This window comes from Fukomys damarensis, unplaced genomic scaffold, assembly GCF_012274545.1.
Source record: "Fukomys damarensis isolate Sample0158 unplaced genomic scaffold, DMR_v1.0_HiC HiC_scaffold_16, whole genome shotgun sequence".
In the NCBI taxonomy this organism is placed as follows: Eukaryota; Metazoa; Chordata; class Mammalia; order Rodentia; family Bathyergidae; genus Fukomys; species Fukomys damarensis.
In genome coordinates, this window is record NW_022900928.1 from 59,304,481 (window position 1) to 59,315,038 (window position 10,558).

Below are 10,558 nucleotides of genomic sequence, written 5' to 3' on the forward strand. Positions count from 1 at the left end.
TTGTCCTTTTCTAGGAAATTGTTTAGAATTCCTTGCAGTGCTGGTTTGGTGTTCATGAAATTTCTCAGGTGCTCTTTGTCGTGGAAGTATCTTATTTCACCATCTATTTTGAAAGAGAGATTTGCAGGATACATCAATCTAGGTTGGAGGTTCTTTTCTTTTATGACTTGGAATACCTCACTCCAGGCTCTCTTTGACCTAAGGGTTTGTGTTGAAAAGTCTGCTGTGATTCTCATGGGCTTTCCTTTGCATGTGATTTGTTTCTTTTCTCTTACTGCTTGTAGTATTTTGTTTTTCTGTTGGATTTCTGGAATCTTGATTATTATATGTCTAGGTGTAGATTTTTTTTGATCATGGCTAGTTGGAGTTCTATATGCCTCACTTATCTGTATGTCTAATTCTTCCCTTCTGTTTGGGAAGTTTTCTGTCATTAATTCTGTGAATAGCTTTTTTAGGTCATTTGCGTTTTCTCCTGCTTTTACATGAATTCCTATCAGTCTTATGCTATTTTTCTTTGCATCATCTAGAAGTTGTTGGATTGATTTCTCATGATCCCTTACTGTTTTTGAGGGACCTCTTTTTTCACAGTCACTGACTGCGATCCTATCTTCTATATCTGAAATTCTATCTTCGCAATCTTTTATTCTGTTGCGTGCACTTTCAATAGAGTTTTTAATCTCCTGGATATCTGTTTGAACTGTTTTATGGATTCCATTTCTTTCCTCTGTTGCGCATTCATTGTTTCCATTTCTTTCTTATGCTGAGTCTTCATGGCTTCTATCATAGTCTTGAGCTCATCATTTTTTTGTCACTTTCTATTCTAGAGTCTCGAATCATGACTTCCATTTTGCTCATCATCTCTCTGGTTAACTGGGAAATTATTTCTGATTTGAATTTTTCTAGAGCCTGATTGATCTGTTTTGTTACCTCCTTTGCTATGTGTCCAGGGTGTCCTGTTGGTTCACTTTCAGAGTTTTCATCCTCATTTGTCCTACTGTTTGCCATTGGTGAACTGGAAATCTGTCTTTGTGTTTTGCTTTATGTGTTTTCTCATTTTTATTTTTGTTGTTGGGTTGTCCTTCTTTAATTTCTGGGTATTACTTAAATCTTCCTGATATAGTTGCGTTTTAGCTTTTGAGTTTCTAATGACTCATAGACATCCTCATTTTCATAATATCAGAGAAAACAACTCTTTAAATCAATCAAAACCTTTATCCCAATTGATACATACAGCAGCCCAATAGGATCAGGCACAGCATGCAAACTGACCACTTGTGGTAGTCATTAATGTGTCACCTTTAACCCATGTGAGTTAAATTAATATCAAGAAGCAGCCCATAATATGTTTGCAGTGAATATGCTTTTCAATATAGCATCTTTACCATTTAGGATGGGGGGTTAGACTGAGTTAGTACGAGAGGAGTAGATAACTGAAAGAACTGGAGCAGGTTTGAAGTGAATCCAGAGGATGTAGAATTACCTTACTATCTTTACAAAGCTATTACTTCAGCGGGGATAGAGAGAGTGCAGGAATAAGGACAAGAATATATCCCCTTAACAATAACAGGCAGTTGTCTTCCCTTGAAGGTACAGAGCCATGAGTGAGGTAGAATGACTGGAGAAAAGAACATAAAGGGAAACCCTCCCAAAAAATAAAAAATAATAAAAGAAGAAGTCTGAGTTAGGGCAGGAGCTGAAATAAAAAGGGAGATGAGGGATAATATGGTGGAGCAAGAGACTGAGTTGGAGAGAGATGACAGAAAAAAGAAAGAAATTTTGGGGTGGAATAAGGAAAAGAAGAGAGAGAAAAAAAAAGAATGTGAAGGGACTCTTTCAGACTATGTCTCTGTTCTCATATTATACCACATGTACAGCCATATGCAGAACTGAATCCCCTGGTCTCAGCTAGCCAATGGCAGTTCCCCATGACTAAGACTGAACTCAGTCCACAAGGCCTAACTTGAGCTTCCCAACCCTCATGGTTGAACTCCACTCAGTTCTATTCCAGGTTTCCCCTGCCCTTTCTTTAAAGATGTTCAAAGTTGGGAGCTCAGAAAACTACCCTTCATGAAAGCCTATGCCTCTGCAGAGTTGGTCCAAGGACTGGCCCAATCAGGAGGTATGAGAACGGGGGGGCGGTCGTGAGGGTGTTTCAAGAGTGCCTGCATGGCTACCTTCCTTACTGGGTCTGATGTCGCACAGTCCAGGAGGTCACGCACCTGCCGGATGATCTCAGGCAGGCAGGCAGATGAAGAGACCCCCTCCAGGGTCTTTGGGTCCTTGCTGGGTCTGATGGCATGCAGTCTGGGAGGTCATGCACCTGCTGGATGATCTCAGGCAGGCAGGTGAAGAGACCCCCCTCTGGGGTCTTTGGGTCCTTGCTGGGTCTGATGGTGCACAGTCCGGGAGGTTGCACACCCACTGGATGATCTCAGGCAGGCAGGCAGGTGAAGAGCCCCACTCTTTTCTGACTTATTTATTATCCATAACATTTGGAAATTTCTCATATAACACTGTAAAATTAGCAAATGTCTTTAAAATTTATTAATATATAATTTGCATTTGAATATGAATTTAACTTCACTCAATCAAAAAGTAAAGTTTATTTTTTTAGAAAAAAGAATGTTGCCATATCCCAATCTCATTATTCATCATTTAATCATCTGAGCTATTGAGATTTCTAGCAGAACAATTTAGAAACTTTTAAAAAAATTCCATTGATTCTGATTATTGGAAAGCCTATGCATTACTTTGCTAAAGGAATTTTTCCAGGTTGCTATTAGCTTGTTCCTTACAAAAGACCATCTTCAAATTTGTTTCTGGGGAAATTTCTCTGGTTCACTAAAATCTGCTGCTACTAAAAGTGTGTTGGGAGCTGAAGAAAAAGTGGAAACCTCATGGCGAGTTCCACAAGGCCTTCCAAGTTGGATTTATCACATGCAGACAAAAAAGGAGCCATTAGTCACATGTGTCACACTAGGATCAAGAAGTCTGTAAGGACTCTATCTTTACTTGCACCCAACACAAGGATGGAGGTGGTTAAAGAAATGAAGAGACAAAATGCCGGGCATGGTGGTACATGCCTGTAATCCCAGCACTCGGGAGACTGAGGCAGGAGGATCACTGTGAGTTCAAGGCCAGCCTGGGTTACATAGTGAAAAAAAAAAAAAAAAAAAAAAGAAGAGACAGCACTAACTTATTACCAAAAGAGTGTCCAAAATTTAAAAGCTAGTATTTTACTTGTAAAAATGATTTAGTCAGTATTTCTTGTAGAAGACAGATGTTTCCAAACTAATATGAAGTTTAAGTTCCATGATGCAGTACAAGGTCATATGAACAAGCTTTCCTTTCAGCAGGAGATGCTTATGGATTCCTCATCAAATCTGTTAAAGTACTACCTTTCTGAATAGAACATCTCTGTCCTTAGTGTGTTTCACTTTTTAACGCTGATCTTTATTTAATTTTTCTGGATTGTATGGATACAATACAGAGAACTATTTAAATGGGTGATATTATAGAGCAGTGCTAAGAAAAATATTAGCAAGATCCAATTATGCCTGGCATACATAAAGTACAAATTAAATTTTATGTTGCTTGTCATAAACACACTCTCAAGGGATCCATTGAGAAGGGCAGAGAACTAAATATTAAGACTCAATCATTACCTCTTTCATCCGAAAGCATTCTATGATCTTCTCAGGCTACGTTGGGCTCTTTTACTTTGTGTTTCTGTAACATACTGCTATCTTTGGGGAAAAATATATTATATTTATTTATTTACATGTCTGGCTTCTCCATAAGACTGTAAATATAGGGCTTACCTGTCAGAATGACAATGCCTAGAACATAGATAGCACTCAATCACACTTTAACGGCTGACTGAATGTTATTAAGAACTGAGTAAACTGCACCTAAGGATCTGTGCATGGTTCAGTTCACTGTCGTACTCATTCATTTCAAAAAGGTATACAGGGTGTTCATCATTTATGGATGGTGTCACAGGCCATGCTAGGAAGCTTGGGTTTTATCCTGAGGCCAGTGATTTTTCTCTATCAGAATGGAATAATTATCACATTAGTAATTTTGAAAATCTTTAGGTTGCAGGACAGAGAAGAAATAAAAGGAGTCAGTTTCCAGGGAGACTGGTTAGTTGCCTTACTACCTCAGACTTAAGAAAGAAAAAGAACTGATGCAATAGAGTCAATAAGAGAAAGAGATAAATTTCAGAGATACTGAAAAAGCATATCTGACACAATTTGGTAATCAATTATCTATTAGGGGAAGGTGAAATAAAAAATGTCAGTTTTAAGCTTGGGAAGCTGAGTGAACAGTAGAGGAAGAAGAGAACATGCCTGTTTAAGATAAAAGCTTTCCAGTTTAGAGTTATCAAGTTTGAGGAGCATCATAGACATTCAAGTAAATATATTCATCAGATTGTTGAATATCTACAGCTATAGATTTCAGACTTATCAAACTAAATTCTATATTCTGTTTGAGAAATTTAAAATTATCTTTCTGTTTGAGATACTATGAAATATCAAAAACAAGTTTACACATAATTCAGATCTAAAACCAAAAACTATCAGTAATATTAAGATAATGTCCAGCACAAAAGGTTTCTAAATACATACAATGGGAAAAGAAATATATTTTTCTACCCATCAGTTCATTTTTTTTTTTTGCATGAAATCCTGTACCACTATACTAAAAGTGTCAGGAAATTAATATTGAACTCAAATTTTTAAAAACTTCTAAAGTAAACAGATGTTAAGACAGTGTGTCCATGTATCCAAATGTCAAATGATAACACCTTACCTTTTGACCACCCTCACTTCTTTTGTTCAAACAGTCTAGTAATTACTTCAGTAATTCTAAAGGCATCCAAGCCAACTAGAGTACTTCCAGAGTACTTAAAAAGAAAAAAAGGTGCTAAAAAGCTTTTTCCCCCTAGTAACCATTCTATTTGTGCTGCTTGTGGAAAGAGCCTCTCTTAAGACTATCTATGATTTGATGCCAACATCACTATCCCATGTGCAGTAGTAGGCCATAGAGCAGTGATGGCAAACCTGTAGCACACACGTGCTATGGTGGGCTGTTTGCTATCACTGAAAGCTCTAAAAGGTTCACCATCCCTGCAATAGAGTCTTACCAATCGCAGCAACTTATCAAAGGATTGTCTAAAACTATTTGTGTGGGCCTGATATAATCACAAGTGTCCTTAGAAGAGGAGAACAAGAAGGTCAGAATTGAGAAGTACATGCTCTATTGCTAAATGTCTTATCATTCACTCTTTCTTCTATTCATTTATTACATAAATATTAAGCACCAGTATGCCCTTTATGGTATGTACAGAATAATTAAATTATACAATAATAATGATGATACTTATATGAGTATTAAAAATTAGTAGGGAAGACAATTATGAAAACTGTTAGGAAAAGGAAATACTATGGCTTTTCAAAGTTCTTTATAGGGGAAGGAAGGAGAAAAAGAAAGCAAAAGGGTTGGGGAAATATAAGAGAGTTTACCCAGGCCACTTAAGTTTCAACAACTCTTAAAAATGATAATTAATTTACATTTTGGCTTCATTGTTTCCAATCTTTTATTTATGGCTAAGTATACACATACATTGTTCATATATATTGTTTCCATACATAGTATAAAACTTAAGGATTTATAGCATATAATATGTTGGGGTTAACTAATAAAATGAAGGATCAAAGAAAGCCCCCTTAAGCTTGCTCATACTATAGGTAATACCTAAACTGGATCCTGCACAGTGCAAAGAAGGTAATAAGGCAAAATGGGGAAGAAAGGATCATGTTCTAAATGGAGAAAAGAGCAGAAACAAAAGTTCCAACATAGAGGGAACATGGACCCATACAGGGAAACAGTAGACCATGACCACTAACACTCAGGGAGCCAAGGAAAACAGGTGTACAAAGAAGAGGTAGGAAAATACTAGGTATTAGAGGTCCCAAGTAAACCAACATAACAAGTAATATTTATTTCAAGGACAATAGGAAATCACTTAAAACTTCAATTAGAAGTAGATCAAGATCAAGTTTATGGTTTTTTCAAATGTGACTGTAATCATCATGTAGAGACTGCAATGTAAGAAATTAGGTACATCAAGATTAGGAAAAAAAGCTTGATGATGAATATCCATCTGAGGGATTCAAGAGGCTTCTTAGTAAGACCTAACTCCCCTACTAAATAATGACAATGTCTATCAAATATTGAGAGGCTACTGCATGCCAGGCACTGTTGTAAGAACCTTACCTATAATAACTTCTTTATGCCTCCCAGAAACTCACTGAGACAGTAGTCATTACTATCCCCATTTTAAAGAAAAAGAAACAGACACAGAAAGGTTATTAATCTTGTCCCAAAACACCTAGCTCCAATTTCATCTCATACTACTCCCATGTTACATTTTAATGGTATCAGAGTGTATCTATTCAACCACCATGCCATGCTGCCTCTAGTGACCTGTTGAATGCCTCAGGGAAATGATAAACCACAGAGCCTGCCCTGCCAGATGAAAGAATGCAGCTTACTAGGCCACCTCTCTCAACTGAAGGGACTGAGCCAAGCTAGTACTTTACTCCTTCTGGTTCCCATTCTACTGTTTTGTCCGGAAAACCAAGATTATGCAGCTTATTCTTTACCCAGGAGGAGTGCCTGCAGCCCAGGTGTAGCTGCAGCCCAAGACCATGGATGACCTTGAGCCTGGCTCATAGACCTGGAGATTTGAATAGACATCCACACCCTATGATTGCAATACCAGCCCCACTATACCTACCCCACTCTACTCCCATCCCCAAGACACTCACTACCCAAACATCCTCCAGGTCCCCCTTTTCACTTCAATGAAACCAAAATCTAAACTATTCATGGCTATTTCTGAGTTTCAAAACCATGAATGACTTTTGGTTTTGTTTTTAGAATTCACATAAGGAACATGTGTTAGTTATTTAATCGGGGAAATAAAAACATATTTTAAAAATGTGTTCTTAATCAGGTATCTAATTTTTGGCACTCAGTTTCTGAAGATTTAATTCAGTAACTATATTAATCTGGGAACTCCAAATAACATTTAATTTACAAAAGATCCAAATTTAAAATAGGCTATGCCATATAGCTTGCAAGAAATCAATAAAATTACAAAATATTAAAAGTTGAAAGTATCCTTATAGCATCAACTCCAGTGATTTTCAAACCACATGTCGATGAACCTTAGGGTTCTGTAGATAAATCTCAGAGTCACAATAAAAGGTAAAGGGATGACAAAAATGGGTCTGGATCTAGATATACCACCTTTTCTGTAACCAAACTATCTCTATCTTTTCTTCATAAAAGAAATTTTTCTTGATGCCCAATATACTTGTAGTCTACTTTCAATCTCAACTGCTATCTCTAATATGACCATCATCTCTGTAAGTAGATTACTGTAATAATCTTAATATCTAGTCTATTTGCTTTTACACCTGGCTCTCATTCCAATTTCATCTCATACCATCCCCACTTTACTTTGTGCCTTCTGTATTCAAGTCATATTTGCTTTTTATACATCTCCTAAACACATTTGTATTATCCAAACTAGAACAGAATATGCTTAGGCAATAAAAAATCACTCAGAAATATCAATGATTTAATTACATGATTATTTCTAACTAACATTGGAGTCAGCCTCCCCTGCCATAAGAAGTGACTCAGATATTCAGGCTCATTTCTTTTTAGGACATATGTGGTCTATATGTTTCATTCATGATATAAAAGGTGTAGGGGAGGGGCTGTCCAGGCCCAGAAATGGAACTGTGGCCACTGTCAAGAACTCGTCACAAGACTGCAACTTAAGTGCAGAAAAACCCAGTAGATAGTCTTTTATAATGCATAGAATAGGGGAAATGATATAGAATTTGGTGAAGAATTGAACCTTAGCATGATTTCTATGATTACAACTCAGCACAATTGCAATTGCTCTTACTTTTTCATAAAATATTCTTTCCTTAGGCCTTTGGATGTGAATCTTTCTTTCCTTTCAAGTTTAAGCCATTTTAATCCCTAAGAGACCTTTTATAATCACCTAACCAAAGTAGCCTAATATGGCAGAGAATGCTAGTTACCTCTCACTGTCTTTTTCCTCTTTCACTTTGGGGGGAAAATAGCCTTTATGTTTAGCTAATTGTCTTGTTTCCCAGCTACAAAATCTACATTCCCTACTTCTCTTTGCAGCCAGCTATATTAATCAGTTTTCCTGTTGCTGGGACAAAATACCTGACACCAGAAATTTAAAGGAGAGATTTATTGTGGTTCTGGGTTTTCAGAGGATTCAGTACATGGTCTGCTGGCTCTAAGGCAGAAACTCCAGGTGAAAAGGTAAGGTACAGAAAAGCTGCTCAATACTGACATATGGAAAGCAGAGGGCAGGGGAAGAGAACCAGAAAGGAAGAGGCCAGTGACTAGATGTAGTCCCCAAAATCATACATCTATAATCTCCCCAGACACACTCCCAAATCTGCTTTACTTGGAGGCTTCTCTCAAGCTAATCTAGTTAACAATCAAGACTAGGTTTGTTTTAGGCAATGAGATTTAATTGCTATGTAAAAATCTCTAAAAAGTGGCTTTCATTCACTCTTTCCTCCCTTCTACTGCCTGCTTTGATGCAACCTGGATCAATTTAAACAGCCATCTTGAACTACAAGAGACACCTTTCTATGTAGGGTAGTGTATCAATTCTGAGTGTATGTCACTGGTGACTTTGTAGTGTCACATAACAGACTCAGAATTTCTTAGAGAAATCAATTTCTGTCTTAAAATTCCATTATTTTTGTAAACCACCAATTTATTACAATCTCCTTACTATAGATAAGGAAACTGAGGTCTTATGACTAAATGATCATAAAGATGAAAGGCCATGAATAAATTAGCTCTCTAACTTCCAGTTTAGTGCACTTAACAGGTCAATTTTAATATGAAGATTTCAGGACAAACAAAACCCAAGCCAAACAAAACTATGTCATTTTTATAAGGCAAAAGCATAAGATATACACAGTCACTGCTGTTGTCATGACAAGTACATAAATAAATAAAATACAACACAGCAAGCAATATAATAAAAGACATATATTTTAACACAGAATCATGAGGAATAGGGATAGGTTAATTATGACTCACATTATCAAGAAAGCAAAAAAAATAATATACTGATCACAACTTGAAGGGTAAATAGGATTTTTCCAGATAAGAATAAAAGGTAGGGGGTGAGAGGTATTCTGGACAGGTTAAACCAGAGTACAGAGACATGAAAGGACATGGAATGCAGAAGGAGTGATCAGAGCAGAAAAAACAAAAAAGGTAACAAATGAGTGTACAAATTCAGGCTAATAATACACTCTAAATGTATATAGTGGACTAGACCCAGTGCCCTGGGAAAAGTGGTAACATGGGAAGTTCAGTAGATTTATATCCTAGAAGTATGCTTTCTATTATTGAGATTGACTCAACTACATGTACAGTTATTCCTTACCTTATACTGAGGTTATATCCCTGTTAAATCCACTGTAAGCCTAAAATATTGCAAATCAAAAATGTATTTGATATACCTAATGCTTCTAAGCCCCTAGTTTGGCAAGCCAATAAAATATAGAGAATTCTTCTCAAGATCCAAAGGTTAGTCAGGAGGCATGGCTTGCTGCCACTGTCCAGCAACACAAGGGAGTATTGTAGAATAAACTGATAGCTCAGAAAAAGGTAAAAATTCAAAGTACAATTTCTACTGAATGCATATGTCTTTCATGACATTGTAAAGTCAAAAATCTTAGCAGATGAACCTTTGTAAGTCAGAACCTATGGTAAACTATGAGATTTAAGCTAGCCTAATCAGATGCTTCTGCATTGGACCCTGAATTTGGGGGAAAAAACTGGAGACCTCAAACATCTTTCACTGTAATCATCAGCAAGTCAGGGTCATCAATATGGTTCTCCTGCCAGAAGGTCATCTTGTTACTTCCTCAAACCAACCTCAATGCAAAAAGCCCCCATGCTAGTCTGGCTCTTACCCATCTTGTCCATTCTCTGAGTTATCAATGTTCTTCTGATATATTTATTTTTGCTTAAATGAAACTAAATGGTTTATATAGCTTAAAGAAAACTAACACATAAAGTATATTACAAGGTAAATTGAATTCTAGAGAAATAATTCTGTAACCAAGTAGATATATGAAGTAGAACAATAGAGATTAAGGACAGACAACTAGTAAGGAAGGATCAATTGCAGTTTGTATCAAGGAATTATGAACAAGGAGGATAAGGCTGGGGTTACTTCTTGTATTTTATTTAGCATTTGGCACTCTACATCTCAGTTAAAATTTGGCCTCCATATAATGTGGATATTCTATGATTTTTTTTATTTTATTGAGTTTATTGGTACATTTTAGGGATACAGTACAGTTACATTCATTGTTGGGATAATGTACCTCTACATGGCAAGTCTTGATTCTCATTTTTTCCCCTTTCCTCTGCCCTCCCTTCACCCCCTCCTCCCCTCCCCATC